The following is a 12,122-nucleotide window of genomic DNA, read 5'->3' on the forward strand; positions in this document are numbered from 1 at the left end:
GTCTTGTCTGTCAGGACATGGGAATGGTTCTGGTTGAGGGTACCTGTAAGGGGAGGTTTTTAGATTGGATAGTCCCTCCTCTGAGGAAAGTCAGAGGTGGAAGCCAGACAATCCCAGCATGGTAACATGAAGTAACACACCTGGGTAATGGGCACACAGAGGAATGAGCACTTACCTTTCGACATGTATGTTCCATAGGCCTTTCCTATTCAATAGATTCAAAACGCAGCCAATCACCTCTTGCTTCTCTTCCTGTATTCCTGATCTCAGTGTAAGTCCCACTGTCCATCCAGCAAGAAGACAGAGAAACCTGCAGTTCACTCTTGACTTCTTGCAGTCTCTTGTGCACCACAGCCAATCTATCATTAAGTCTTTTCACTTCTAATTCATCTCTCTCAAATTCTCTTCCATATTTTTCATTTCCATACTAAGTATCCATGTCATCTTTACAAACAAGTCTAACTGCCCCAATCTCGTTCACTCCAATCTGATCTCTATACTTTCTAAAAGATACATTTATCATTTCATTCTTCTGCTTAAAAGGATCCCCATTGCCTTCAAGAAAAAAATAAAATCTAAAATCCTTTAAATGGTATATTTATCTCTCAGTCAGCATTTCTTCCCACCCTTGCTTCATCATAGTTTCTATCTTGAATGCCGTCCCTTCTTCTTTCTTCTCTTGGCTATTCCTACTTGTCTTTCAAATTTTGATTCAGGTATTACCTCTTCCAGGAAACCTTCCCCTGACCCTCTTCCTGGCCCTCATCACAAAATGCCTCCCAGGTACCTCTTTGACCTTGGTGCAACATTTTCATTTTGCTAACTCAGCATCTAGCATATTGCCTGGCAAAGTTGCAGGTAAATGAATGCAGGGAGTAATCGGAGAAGTCACACAGAGAAGGTGGAGTTGAACTGACTAACTCTTGAGGGAGAAGTAAGGCGAAGGAGAGAAGGGTATTTGAAGTAGAAAGAATAACGTGCAGGAGCACGAGAGAGCTTGCTGTGTTTAGAGAACTACAAGTGGTTTAGAGCAGCTAGAGAATAAAAGGTTGAGATACAGAGTTCTGTGTCATGAGCCATGTTCAGAATTATAACACATTTGTTATGATCTGTGACCAGCTTCTCTCCAGGTTTGGAAAGGCTTCCTGCTGCTTTGCTTGAGGCTCTAGGTATAGTTAAAATGAAGTGTCCAAACAGGATTATACAAAGTAAAAGTCCTATACACTTACATTAAACAAATTAGCTTCTTTGAAACAAAAAACTACAATGCAATTTAATTTTGTTATTTGCAAGGTATTATATGTACTACATATGTGTGTAAGTGTGTGTATGAATGAATATTCAAAGTAGACTATAAGTTTAAAGTTATGAGATAAATGTCTTTTGTGACTATTGTATATCTATAGGAGTATGCCGAGCATCCTTGGAAGGTAATATCAAAAGTCTATCTTTAAAAATATGAGCTGGCCGGCCCTTCACAACTCGACTCTTATCTCCTTATCTGACCTTGCTGGAAGATTCAGCTGTCCATCCTCCAGAGTTCTGGAAAAGTCCAAACTGCTTCTAGAACCAAGGTGCCAAATAAAATGATTCATTTATTTAATTGTTTTATATGCTAATGTATGTCTATATCCAAAGTTATTACTGAATTCTCTGCTTTTCTTTTCTTTTTTTTACACCCTTGTTGTAACTGTTTTCTCTTCTTGCCATCAGATAAGAATGCATGGGTGTCTTTGGGAATATTCACAACAGAAAACATGCTTACATTTGCAAAGTGACCAAGCTGTTATTTTATTCATTCTCTGATAGAATCTCTTAAAATTTTCACTTGGGCCCCAAATTTCCAGATTACTTTTAGTCTCTGATTGAATTTTGTTAGAAAAATACAAAATTTATATATTAGAATTTTTCTCCCTCTGGAGTCAGTGCAAAAATTTTCCTTCCTGGAAAATTCTGGTGAGTTTCTAGATGTTGTACATCAAGGCCTGCCTTTGTCCTTTGCCTTCTTTTTGGGGTTCCTGTCACCTTCTGTAGTGGACTTGGGACACAGGGCATCAAATGGTCTGGAAGAGCCACAGTTAAGCTCCCAAGGAGGATAGCAAGACTTGCAAACCACTGTTTGCCATTTTTTTCCCATTTTTTTCCTCTATCACATAACTGACTCAGGTCTTTGTTTCTCAGAAAGATAAAAGTGTGGTGCAGACGGATGGAGCAGCACAAGTAACTCAGTGGTAGAAACCAATTTAGGAAGAACGTAACTTATTGCTCCTGTGATTTTATTTTTTTCCTCAATATTTGATTTTATTGATTTAATATTTTTGATATTTTATTTTATTTTTCCCAATATTTGGGGTTTGGTTATTTCTTCATTAAGGGAATAAAGGAAAATATAATTTAATACTTTAAGTGACTTTATAACAAATAATAGAAAAAAGTGGTCAAACTTGTAGTATTGCATTTAGTTAGTTGTATAAATAAGCAGATGTTAAAATAGACAAGTTAGAGGTTATTATAATGTTGCTTTTTTTGTTGTGTAAACATACCAAGGAAGATTAGAAGAGGCCATTTCATTTGTTGTTTTTTAAACAACTGGAGGACCTCAGTAACACCAATTTTCGAAACACAACATTTTTCTCATTTCTGTAAAACGGATGAGGAAGATAAGCTGCGTTAACTTCTTATTTATATGCATAACATTTAATAGTCCTCATGATCTAAAAAAAATGCCCATTATATTTAGTATCCATCTCTAACTTCCTCAGTGACTGATAGAAAACTTCAGTATAATATAGTATTAATTCATTTATTTATTCAACTAACATTTATTGAATATATTCTATAAGCCAAGTGTTAATGATAGATGCTGATAGTCATAAGCAACACAGCAGTCTCTGCCCTAATACGATCTATTTAAAAAGTATGATGTCTCTAGATATATAAGTAAAAGCAAGCTACTATTTTTAAATTTTTCTATTTTTGCTTTGATGAAACAAAAATTATGTATAAGCAGATGATTCGCTAGTTGCCATTTCCCTGACTACTTTAACAGAACAAAATGATTTATCTCTGGTAATTATTAATTTACATAATTTCAAAATTAATTAAAATAGTTTGAAAAGAATATTTTGTATTTTGGTAACTAATATGTATACATTTTCTCCAAGTAGAAAAATTCTCAAGAAAAATAGATTTCAAAAACTATTTGGAATTTATATCAGAAACACTAGTAATTCTAGATCTATTTCCAATAACTTGGTTAAGCATTACTTTTTATTTTTTTATTATCTTTGATTTTTTCTCTCCTCTCATTTTCCTTTCGGCATAATATTCAGAAGAAAGAGCTTCTGGATCTGCATTTGAAAACTTGATTCAAGTCCACGCTTTGCTCCTTGTGATTGTGCAACCTTGGTAAGTCATAGTTAACCTATCTTGGCCTAGTTTCTTCATCTGTAAAATAAGATTATATTGAATAATAGTCAAGGTCCTTTCCAATTTTAGCATCATCTGTTTCTTTACTATTCTGGATTTGAGGGTAAAATGTAGACAAGTGGATGTGAACATATGTTGAGATATGCTACTAAAAATATAAACCCAGAATTTTGGATTCAGGTCGAGTTATGAATTCTGATTTGCTTATATCACAACATAGACTTCTGTAATCTGTTAGATTTATACTTTACCGATTCATATTTTCCAAGGCATTTGGAATGAATGTAGCATTTATTACAAAAATTCAGAGCCACCCCAGACTAGAGATACCTACATTGTCCTTTGCCAGGGCAGGTATAGCTCAGATAATATCACTCTCAGATTACATCCCAAATCACAGTTGCATCACAGCACTCGCCTGCAGGCATCCTGTTGACTCAAAGCCTAGTGTCCCAGCTCACTCCTGACATCGCCTCACTTAGTCTCTCCTGATCCCTTTCTAAGCTGGAAGCACTCTCTTCCTTCTTTATGCTCCAGTTCACTTACATTCAGTCTTGTATTAAAATTAGCTGTGTATAACTCTCTCTTGCTCAGTGATTCCTAAGCTCCCTGAGATAAGCAAAATGAACCTTTCTTGTTTATCTGTGTATTTTCCATGGTGCCTTGCACAAAGTAGCCACTTGTCATTTTTGTTGAAATAAATATGAAATTCAACTCAGTAGCTGACATTGATTTTAAGAACAACCACAAAAGCTTTGTGTTTTATATTTTTAATTCCACCACAAGGTTAGAGCTCAATAGAAGTACTAAAAAGTACTCTTGATAGTGGCAGAATGGCATCCAATGAAGAGTCTCATCTCTGCTAAGGTTTGGGAATGTTGACAGCTTAGTAAAGCTGAAAACAGATTCTTACCTGGTGCTCTGGGAAGAAACTCCAAATGCCTTTGTTGTTACCCAAGGGATAATAGTCAGTTTTGGTTAGCTCAGTCAGTGATCCACTCTCCCACCTGCACTGTCTACATTCTTTCATAGAGCCTGGCCATGGGTCATACCATTTCATCACATGACTCATTACTTGATTCATTACTTACGTCTTTATAGGCCTAACCTTTTATGTTGTACAAAAAAGTGCTAGCCAGAATAGAGAATGAGACACTAAATTTAAAAATCCATCTAGCATAGAAAGATTTAGTAGGAAAATATACTGCTCTCAGACCTTTTTGTGAATCTCATTCTTCTCAGTTAAAATTACTTTTAACTTTTTAAATGGTTTCTTGTATAAATAGAGTAATATGTTTGTATTGCTATTTCTCAATTAATCAACTTTATTATTGATGATTTTCTGCTCTGAATGTTGTAGATCTGACTTATTGAAGCACTATTCAACTTTTCTTCCATTCTTTCTCCCAATGTTTGGTATTATATTATTAATTTTAGGTTTTCTGTTGTAACTTTTTCCATATCTGTAATAATAGTATATTTTATTACTAATTAATAGTAAATTACATAATATTATGTAATATGGCGATAATATTCAATGGCTTTTCAATGTGATGGCTTGTGTCTTTCTACATTTTCTTCTTTTATTTTAAATAATTTCTTTTAAATTATGTTCTTCTGTTCTCTTTGTTCTCTTTCTGGAATCCCAGTTGGTTGAACTTTGTGGATTGATGCTTTGTGACTGTATCTTCTCTCATCTGTTTCATCTTTTTATTTCCTACTCTATGTTCTGATACATTTTAAAACTTTTTACTGCTCTTTTATGAATCTTTGAGTTTTGCATTTAAAAAAATTTTAAGAGCTGATTACTGTGACCTATCCCATTTTTATAGATTCTTATTCTTGTTTTTGTTACAATATCATTTAAAAATGCATAAGGACTCTAATTAGAATTAAAAAAAAAAAAGATTTCTTCTGTTTCTTTCATTTCCATTTATATCTCCTGAGTGTATGGCTTTGACTTTATCTTGATCTTTTACTTTAATGTTGTTAGTCTTCCTCATTTGTCTAGTAGTCCTTGCTTATCAGTTCCTATTTTAGGCTAAATGTTTAGGTCAATTATTCCAGGTTTCCTTGGCTGCTGTATTGGTCAGTTGCTTTTCCCAGGATGCTTTGTCTCTGAAATGAAGGCTTTTTGCATGTAGGCAGGGCTTATTATCTGCATAATTTGCACAAGGGTGAATGAGTGAGGGACTGAGAAAACAGAGCTCACACTAGCAGCCTGGACTTCAGGCAGCTTGCTCAACTCCTTTAGATACCTGTGCTGTTTTTATCTAGTAGCAGCGAACACTAGGTTGTGTTTTATTCTGCATATGGAGATCCTGGGGTGTGTTACACGTGTGTGTATGTAGGGCAACTTAGTGCGGCTATTTTATTGAAGGACTTTCAACGATTTCTACTGTCCCCACTATACTTGCGCACTCTGAACTGTGAGCATCTCCAAAGTCCCATTGGAAATTAGGCTCTGCCCTTTATTGAGGCCCCTTTCTGCCATTCTGTCCCGCTGCCTCCTGTTCTCCATTTTACTTATCCAAAGGATTCTGTCTGCTTTCTGTTCCTAGGAATTTGTTGATTTATCTCTCTTGTTCTCTTTTCTGTTAAAGCTTCATTCCCTTTGGAATTTCTTTATTGTCTTTTTCATGGTCTCAGGAAGAAAGTGGGACAACCTGAGCTGTGAGCACATCATTCTGACCTGGAACTCTTTTCCAATATTCTTGCTGTGGGTGCTAGTTCCCAGTTTGATGAGTCTTTTAGTAAGGTCTGAAGGGAATTATTCTAGAGAATAATACCATATATAAGATTGTAAAAAATTGTAACTTCTGTGTCTCAGTAGAAGCAGAAACCATGCCTGAGGCACTTCAACTAGATGACCCAATAATAACAGGCACATAGGGTTGCATATGTACTAGATGACCCAATAATAACAGGCATATAGGGTTGCATAGGCACTGTTCCAAGTATTTTATATATATTAACTCATTCAGTCCTTATAATAACTATATAAGGAAAGTACTATAATTGTTTCTATTTTACAGATGAGGAAACTGAGACACAGAAAGGTTAAGTAACTTGCCCAAGGTCACATAACTCATGAGTGAAAAGCCAAGATTCAAGTTTATCTTCAGAGATTGAACACAACCTTTATGCTATATTGCCTCTCGTAATTATGCCATTAAAAAAATAAATCATATAATAAAAGTGGAGTATCAAATAATAGCCAATGAAATATTTTCTTTAAAAAATGAATACTTTTTCAAGAAGAGATTTTAAAAAATGAATATAATTTCATGGTGATTAGGAGGGCTGAATTATGAAATTCTGACTATACGAAAATGCTCTCATTGGGAAGAAAATGAGAGGCAGGTAGAGAACCTGGCATATTTGCAATATAAACTGATAAGGCTGAAAGATAGCTGTATAAATTGTGGGTGGGAGCCCATATAACTAAGGAGAATACAAAGAAATGGGACAAGAATTTCAAGAGAGCTAAAGCCAAGGATTAGCTGAGGCTCGCAAAAACCACTAGAGACAGCAGCAGCAATTTTTAGAGCTATTTTCAGAAAAATAGATAGATGAAAATTATAGGTCCATTGCTTGAGAATGATAGTATCATGTTAAAAGAAAACACTGCACTTCGGCTTTTCTTCTGTCTATACCGAGAAGAATGATCTTTAAACTGGTAACATTGAAAGATCATTGCATTAAGAGGTCATTGACGTCCACAATAAGAGAAATTTAACAACAACTTAAATATTTTAGATGAATTCAAATCCCCAGACCCAGATAAAACACATTTTAGGCAATAAACAATCTCATTGATTTGACTATAGTACATATTTAAGATATTTTGGAGAACAAGGAAAATAATTCAAAAGAATAGAGAAAGATACCCATAACCTCAGTTTTCAAAATGAGGGATGTGATAGATTATATTATGTGTTTAAAATATTTGCTACCTTTTTCTTCAGGCACCTTTCAATGGGGCCTTTTGTACAGGAAGATTGTATTTCCCACTCCATTACTGTCAGGCTTGGCCATATGTCTTGCTGTGGCCAGTGGAATGTGAAGAGTGACATTAGTCACTTCTAAGCAGAACCTCTAAGAAATAATGTGTTTTCTGCCATCACTGTGAAAGAATATATTACCAATTACTTGAATGACACATAGATATTATATTTCTCAAGTTAATATGACATAGGACCCATTATATAAGGTACTCTCTAGAAAAGAGATTTAATATGTTAGAATCGAAAATTATATAGTTTGTTGAAAAGATGATGTAACAAATGTGATAAAATTTATAACTTTAAGTTTTGTAATTTTGAATAAATGGTAACCTGAAGTTGTATTTTTAAACATCGGTTGTACTGGATGGAGAACTCCTTGTTGGAATTTAGGTGAAACCAGATAATATGGATTGGTCTAAGCCTCAAATAAAAATCTGTGTGCCGGCGCCTTTATAAAAGTGAAGGTGATCCGAAGGCATATCAATAGAGGTTTGGCATCCATATTAATAGGGGGATTATTATGCATTATTATGTCCAATTTTGGCACTATGCTTTAAAAGGAATATTGATAAAACCCAAGGTGGAGTTGGGCGGGTAGAGAAAATGTATCTAAATGTAAAGCAAAGGACACCTGGCCTAATAAGAGAAAAGCTAGAAGAAGATGAAAGGGTAGTGATTGCATTTGTGTTCATACACAGGGAGGGAACAGGATAATGTTTATATATAATGATCTGCCTGGATGCTCTAAGACACTTTACCAGACGGCTGCTCTCCTAATCAGCCTTGTTCAATGGTGATATTAAGTTATAGATGCGTAGAAGAGACACACTAAATAAATGCACATTGTGAAAGTGCTTTCTAATCCTGGATAATTATCAGGATCATCTGGAGAACTTAAAAAAAAGTGCAGATACTGAACCTCACTTCAGACCTACTGAATCATAATTTCTGATGGTGGGACCTGAGAATTTGTTTTTTCATAAAACTCAGTTGATTCTAATGACCTAATGATTCTAATTATTTGTGAGCCACTGTATCTTGTGATGTGGTAGGTACTCGAGAGTCAAAAATTAGATTAGAGAACATTTATATATCGACAAGGGAGGCAAGGCTAAGGCAGTGGTTCCCAGATTTTGGTCTTCATGGACCAATACAACTCTTAAAGAAACAGGCCTCATCAACATATGATAGCTGACTTCCTAGTATAACAAACAAGCCAACCAAACTATGTTCCTTTTAGTTTTATTAAAACAAAACAAACAAACAAAAAAAGAAATTAAATTTAAATAGGTCCTGGGCAGGATATAATATAGGAAGAAAGTACAATCTTTTAGATTGAATGAACTTAGCCATTTTTCTCATTTCACCATGGACTAGTGACAACGTCATCATTTAACATGTCAGCATTTGAGAACCAACAGTATAAGGATATGTACAGTTCCATATGGCCTCTAGCAATGTGCCACTTCATATTATGCAGGGTCAAGTGGCTCATAAGCTGGTTTAAAGACCCTAGTTCTGACAGCGGTGGAGGGGAAGGCTCTGAAAAGAAATATGGATGATGTGATAGGGTTCAGGGATAACTTTGATGATAAAGGATCTGTGAATAATTGTTGAAACTGGCTGTTTAGCTGTAGAAGAAAACTTGTGAGAACCTGAAAGCTGTATTAAAATTTACGAAGGGCTTTCACGTATAATAGTTCTTGTTATACAAGGAAGTCCCTGGCAGACTCATTTCAGTTCAATGTAAACAAAAGCTTTCTGACAATCAGACGTTTCCAATAAAGGTTAAGAAACTACATGGAGATTGCCTCCTCTAGAAGAGCTCAAAACACATCTGAGTAACAATTTGTTGGGAAAGTGGATAGAGTTTCAGACTGAGCTGGAGATTGGACTAAAGTCACTATTTTCTAAGCCTGGCAGGCCTCGGTAGCACCTCGGAAGCCTTTTAAGGAAATACAGACTCCTGGACCTAGGCTTAGATCTACAGAAACAAAATCTCTATGAATGGGGCTTGGAAATCTGCATGTTTAATAAGTCCCCCAGGGGATTCTAAATTAAGTTGCTTGCAACCTTGGAAAACAATTAGACAAGTGAACTCCAGTGTCTTGAAGTGTCTGTAATGAAAGATTCTATAAAATTAGTAAAGAGATAACATTTTGTTATAGCATCAATATTTGAGTATCTACTTACTATCACATTTTACTATTGGTTACTTAAAAGTTATTTCTGAAACAACCAGTTATCTGATCATCAACACGAACTGAAAACATTGACCTGTTTTTAAAACATGGTTTGCTTTTGCTTTGAGTCTGAAAGAGGAATTAGATTCACATGAGGAAAAGGAGTCATGGACCTAATTATGAAATATGAATATGTGAAATTGCCAAACAGATTACATGTTTGTGCCAAAATCTTTTATTTACAAGATCGGTGACTCATTCTGTCCAATCTCAAAGAGCGTATTAGTTTAATATGTTTACTCCTATGAAAGAGAAGTTTTGTTGGGTCTTTGTTATTTTGAAATAATTTATTTTCATATAAATAGTTTATTCTGTTATAGTTTGAGTGACTGTCCCATTGATAGAATTATCAGGGCAGAATAGCAGAGTGGCTCAAAGGTCCTTATTAGTTTTTAGAGTCTGCAGTTCTGATCTTGACTTCTCTCTCTTGAGTTTCTATCCGAAGCTCCTTTGTATAGATTATCTAAAAGGCTTTCAACTGTTGATAGGAGGCTAGACTCTGAATTACAGGCAAAAGAAACTAGATATAAACCATTAATCGATTGAATATATAAATCGTTGCTTGTAGTTTCTTGAAGATCTAACCACTGACAAAAATTTTCCTAATATCTTTTGAGCCATTCAATCTCTTAGAAACATATTATCAAGAACACATTTTCCTTTGCTTATTTTAGTATCTAAGCTCTGGTCGCATATTATTCATTTACATATTCGGCAAAAACCAACTTTATGCCAGGCACAATTCTAGGTATTGGGTAAACAAGATCCCTGCTCTCATGAGGCTATGTTCTAATAAGGAGAGAGAGATAATAAACTTTTAGAAAATACATAAGACTTTCAGCTAGTGGGCAAGTGCTGTAAAGAAAATTAAATGGAACAGAGAATTGTTGAGGGGCCTTTTTTAAAGATAGGGTATTTTGGAAGAGGAGGTGATATTAGGGGAAGACTCGACCACTGTGAGCAGCTGTGAGAAGAGAGCTCCAGGAGGAGGGAACAGCCAGTGCAAAGGCCCTGAAGCAGGAATAAGCTGGGGAGTTGAGAGGCCGGTTACAATTACCGTTAACAGTGTAACAAAAACTTGTGGGTACGGAGGGGGTCAGAAGGAAGTCAAGGACCAGAGAATGCAGCATTTTACAGGTTATGTTAGGAATCTGAATTTGTTCTAAGTATAATAGGTTCTAACCAGGGGGTGATACACCTCTGTATTTTACAAAGATAACTCAGAGTCTATATAGAGAGTGGACCACAGTCAGGTCAGAGTGGCAAGAGGAAGACCAGCTAGAAGGCTGCTTTTGCTTTAGCTTTTGACTGAGGGAATGTATGTGAAAATCATATGTATGCCTCATTCAACAGATATTCTCAATCAAGAAGCTCACACATATGACTCTTACAACATGATTCTTGAACTTGTATTTTTCGGCCTTAATGTTCACATGTCCAACACTATCAGTTGCATTGTTTCTTGTCCTTAGCTTACTACCTCCTTCAGTTGATAATCACTAAGTTAGATGATTGGGCAAGACAACTTGGTGTTTATCAGGCAAAGTGGCATCCATCCCAGTTAAAATTCAGAGACCAACCTTCAGTTGTGTCTGCCATTCCCTTTTTCTTCCCACAGACTTCTCTTTTCCAGTTTCTATCACTTAACTTTCTGTCCTCATAGGAACACAGGCTCCTAAATTTTCCCCTACTCATCTGTCTTCTAAAAGACATACAGATATTGTTATAATTTGCTACTGTTTTGAGGGATTTACTTTTTGTTTGCACAGGAATACAGAGATGAATACACATAAAAAATATAGAAAACTCAATTTCTTCCACCAAAGGAAAGAGTAAGTGAAGAAGTTACCTTTCCTTTTCATGAAATTTTAAGTAGAGCTGGAGGGGGTAGAACATATTTTCAACACTTTTTTTTGAAGAAAAGTAATATATTGACATGGCTATTGAAAAAAATATAATATCTAACGTTTATTGATCCATTGCTATGTGCCGAGCTCTGTTGCAGATTTTTCTTAGACTGATTCTCCTGTTGTTATCCCTCTTCACAGATGAGGAAACTGAGGCACAGAGCTCCTAAGTAAGTGGCTCAAGGTCCCATAGAAAGTGAGGTGCCAACCTAGGATTTAAGGCCAAGTTTTTCTCTTTTCTAGGCTCTGCTGCTTTCGCAGTGAGATGATTTGGGAATCTGTAGAGAAAAGATCTTGCAGGTTTGAAGCTGAAGAACCATTCAATAGATATGTGCTCCACCTTCCTGCCTCTTGACTGTGGTCTAAACTCCCCTTCTAGGCTCTCTATGCTCAATCTACTTTTTAACTCTAGGCTTACCTTTCACTTAGGCCTTTACTGAAAAGTATCTCTTTAAGTATGTGTTTCCCAAAATTAAAAGAAGTATTTCCCCTCTTCTTGTCACTGAATTTCTGACTTGGGTGGTCCCAAACTCATT

The 12,122-nt window shown here is 35.6% G+C and overlaps 1 long non-coding RNA gene across 1 annotated transcript in view; it reads left to right on the forward strand.

The window, feature by feature from the left end:
* Nucleotides 1-3,331: 3,331 nt before the first annotated feature.
* LOC120612558 (uncharacterized) overlaps nt 3,332-12,122 on the forward strand; it is an 89,009-nt gene continuing 80,218 nt past the window's right edge. The window contains exon 1 of the long non-coding RNA XR_005655485.1: nt 3,332-3,408. This is a non-coding gene — a long non-coding RNA (uncharacterized LOC120612558). The remainder of the gene's footprint in view (nt 3,409-12,122) is intronic.

This window comes from Pteropus medius, unplaced genomic scaffold (assembly GCF_902729225.1).
Source record: "Pteropus medius unplaced genomic scaffold, Ma_sr-lr_union100, whole genome shotgun sequence".
In the NCBI taxonomy this organism is placed as follows: Eukaryota; Metazoa; Chordata; class Mammalia; order Chiroptera; family Pteropodidae; genus Pteropus; species Pteropus medius.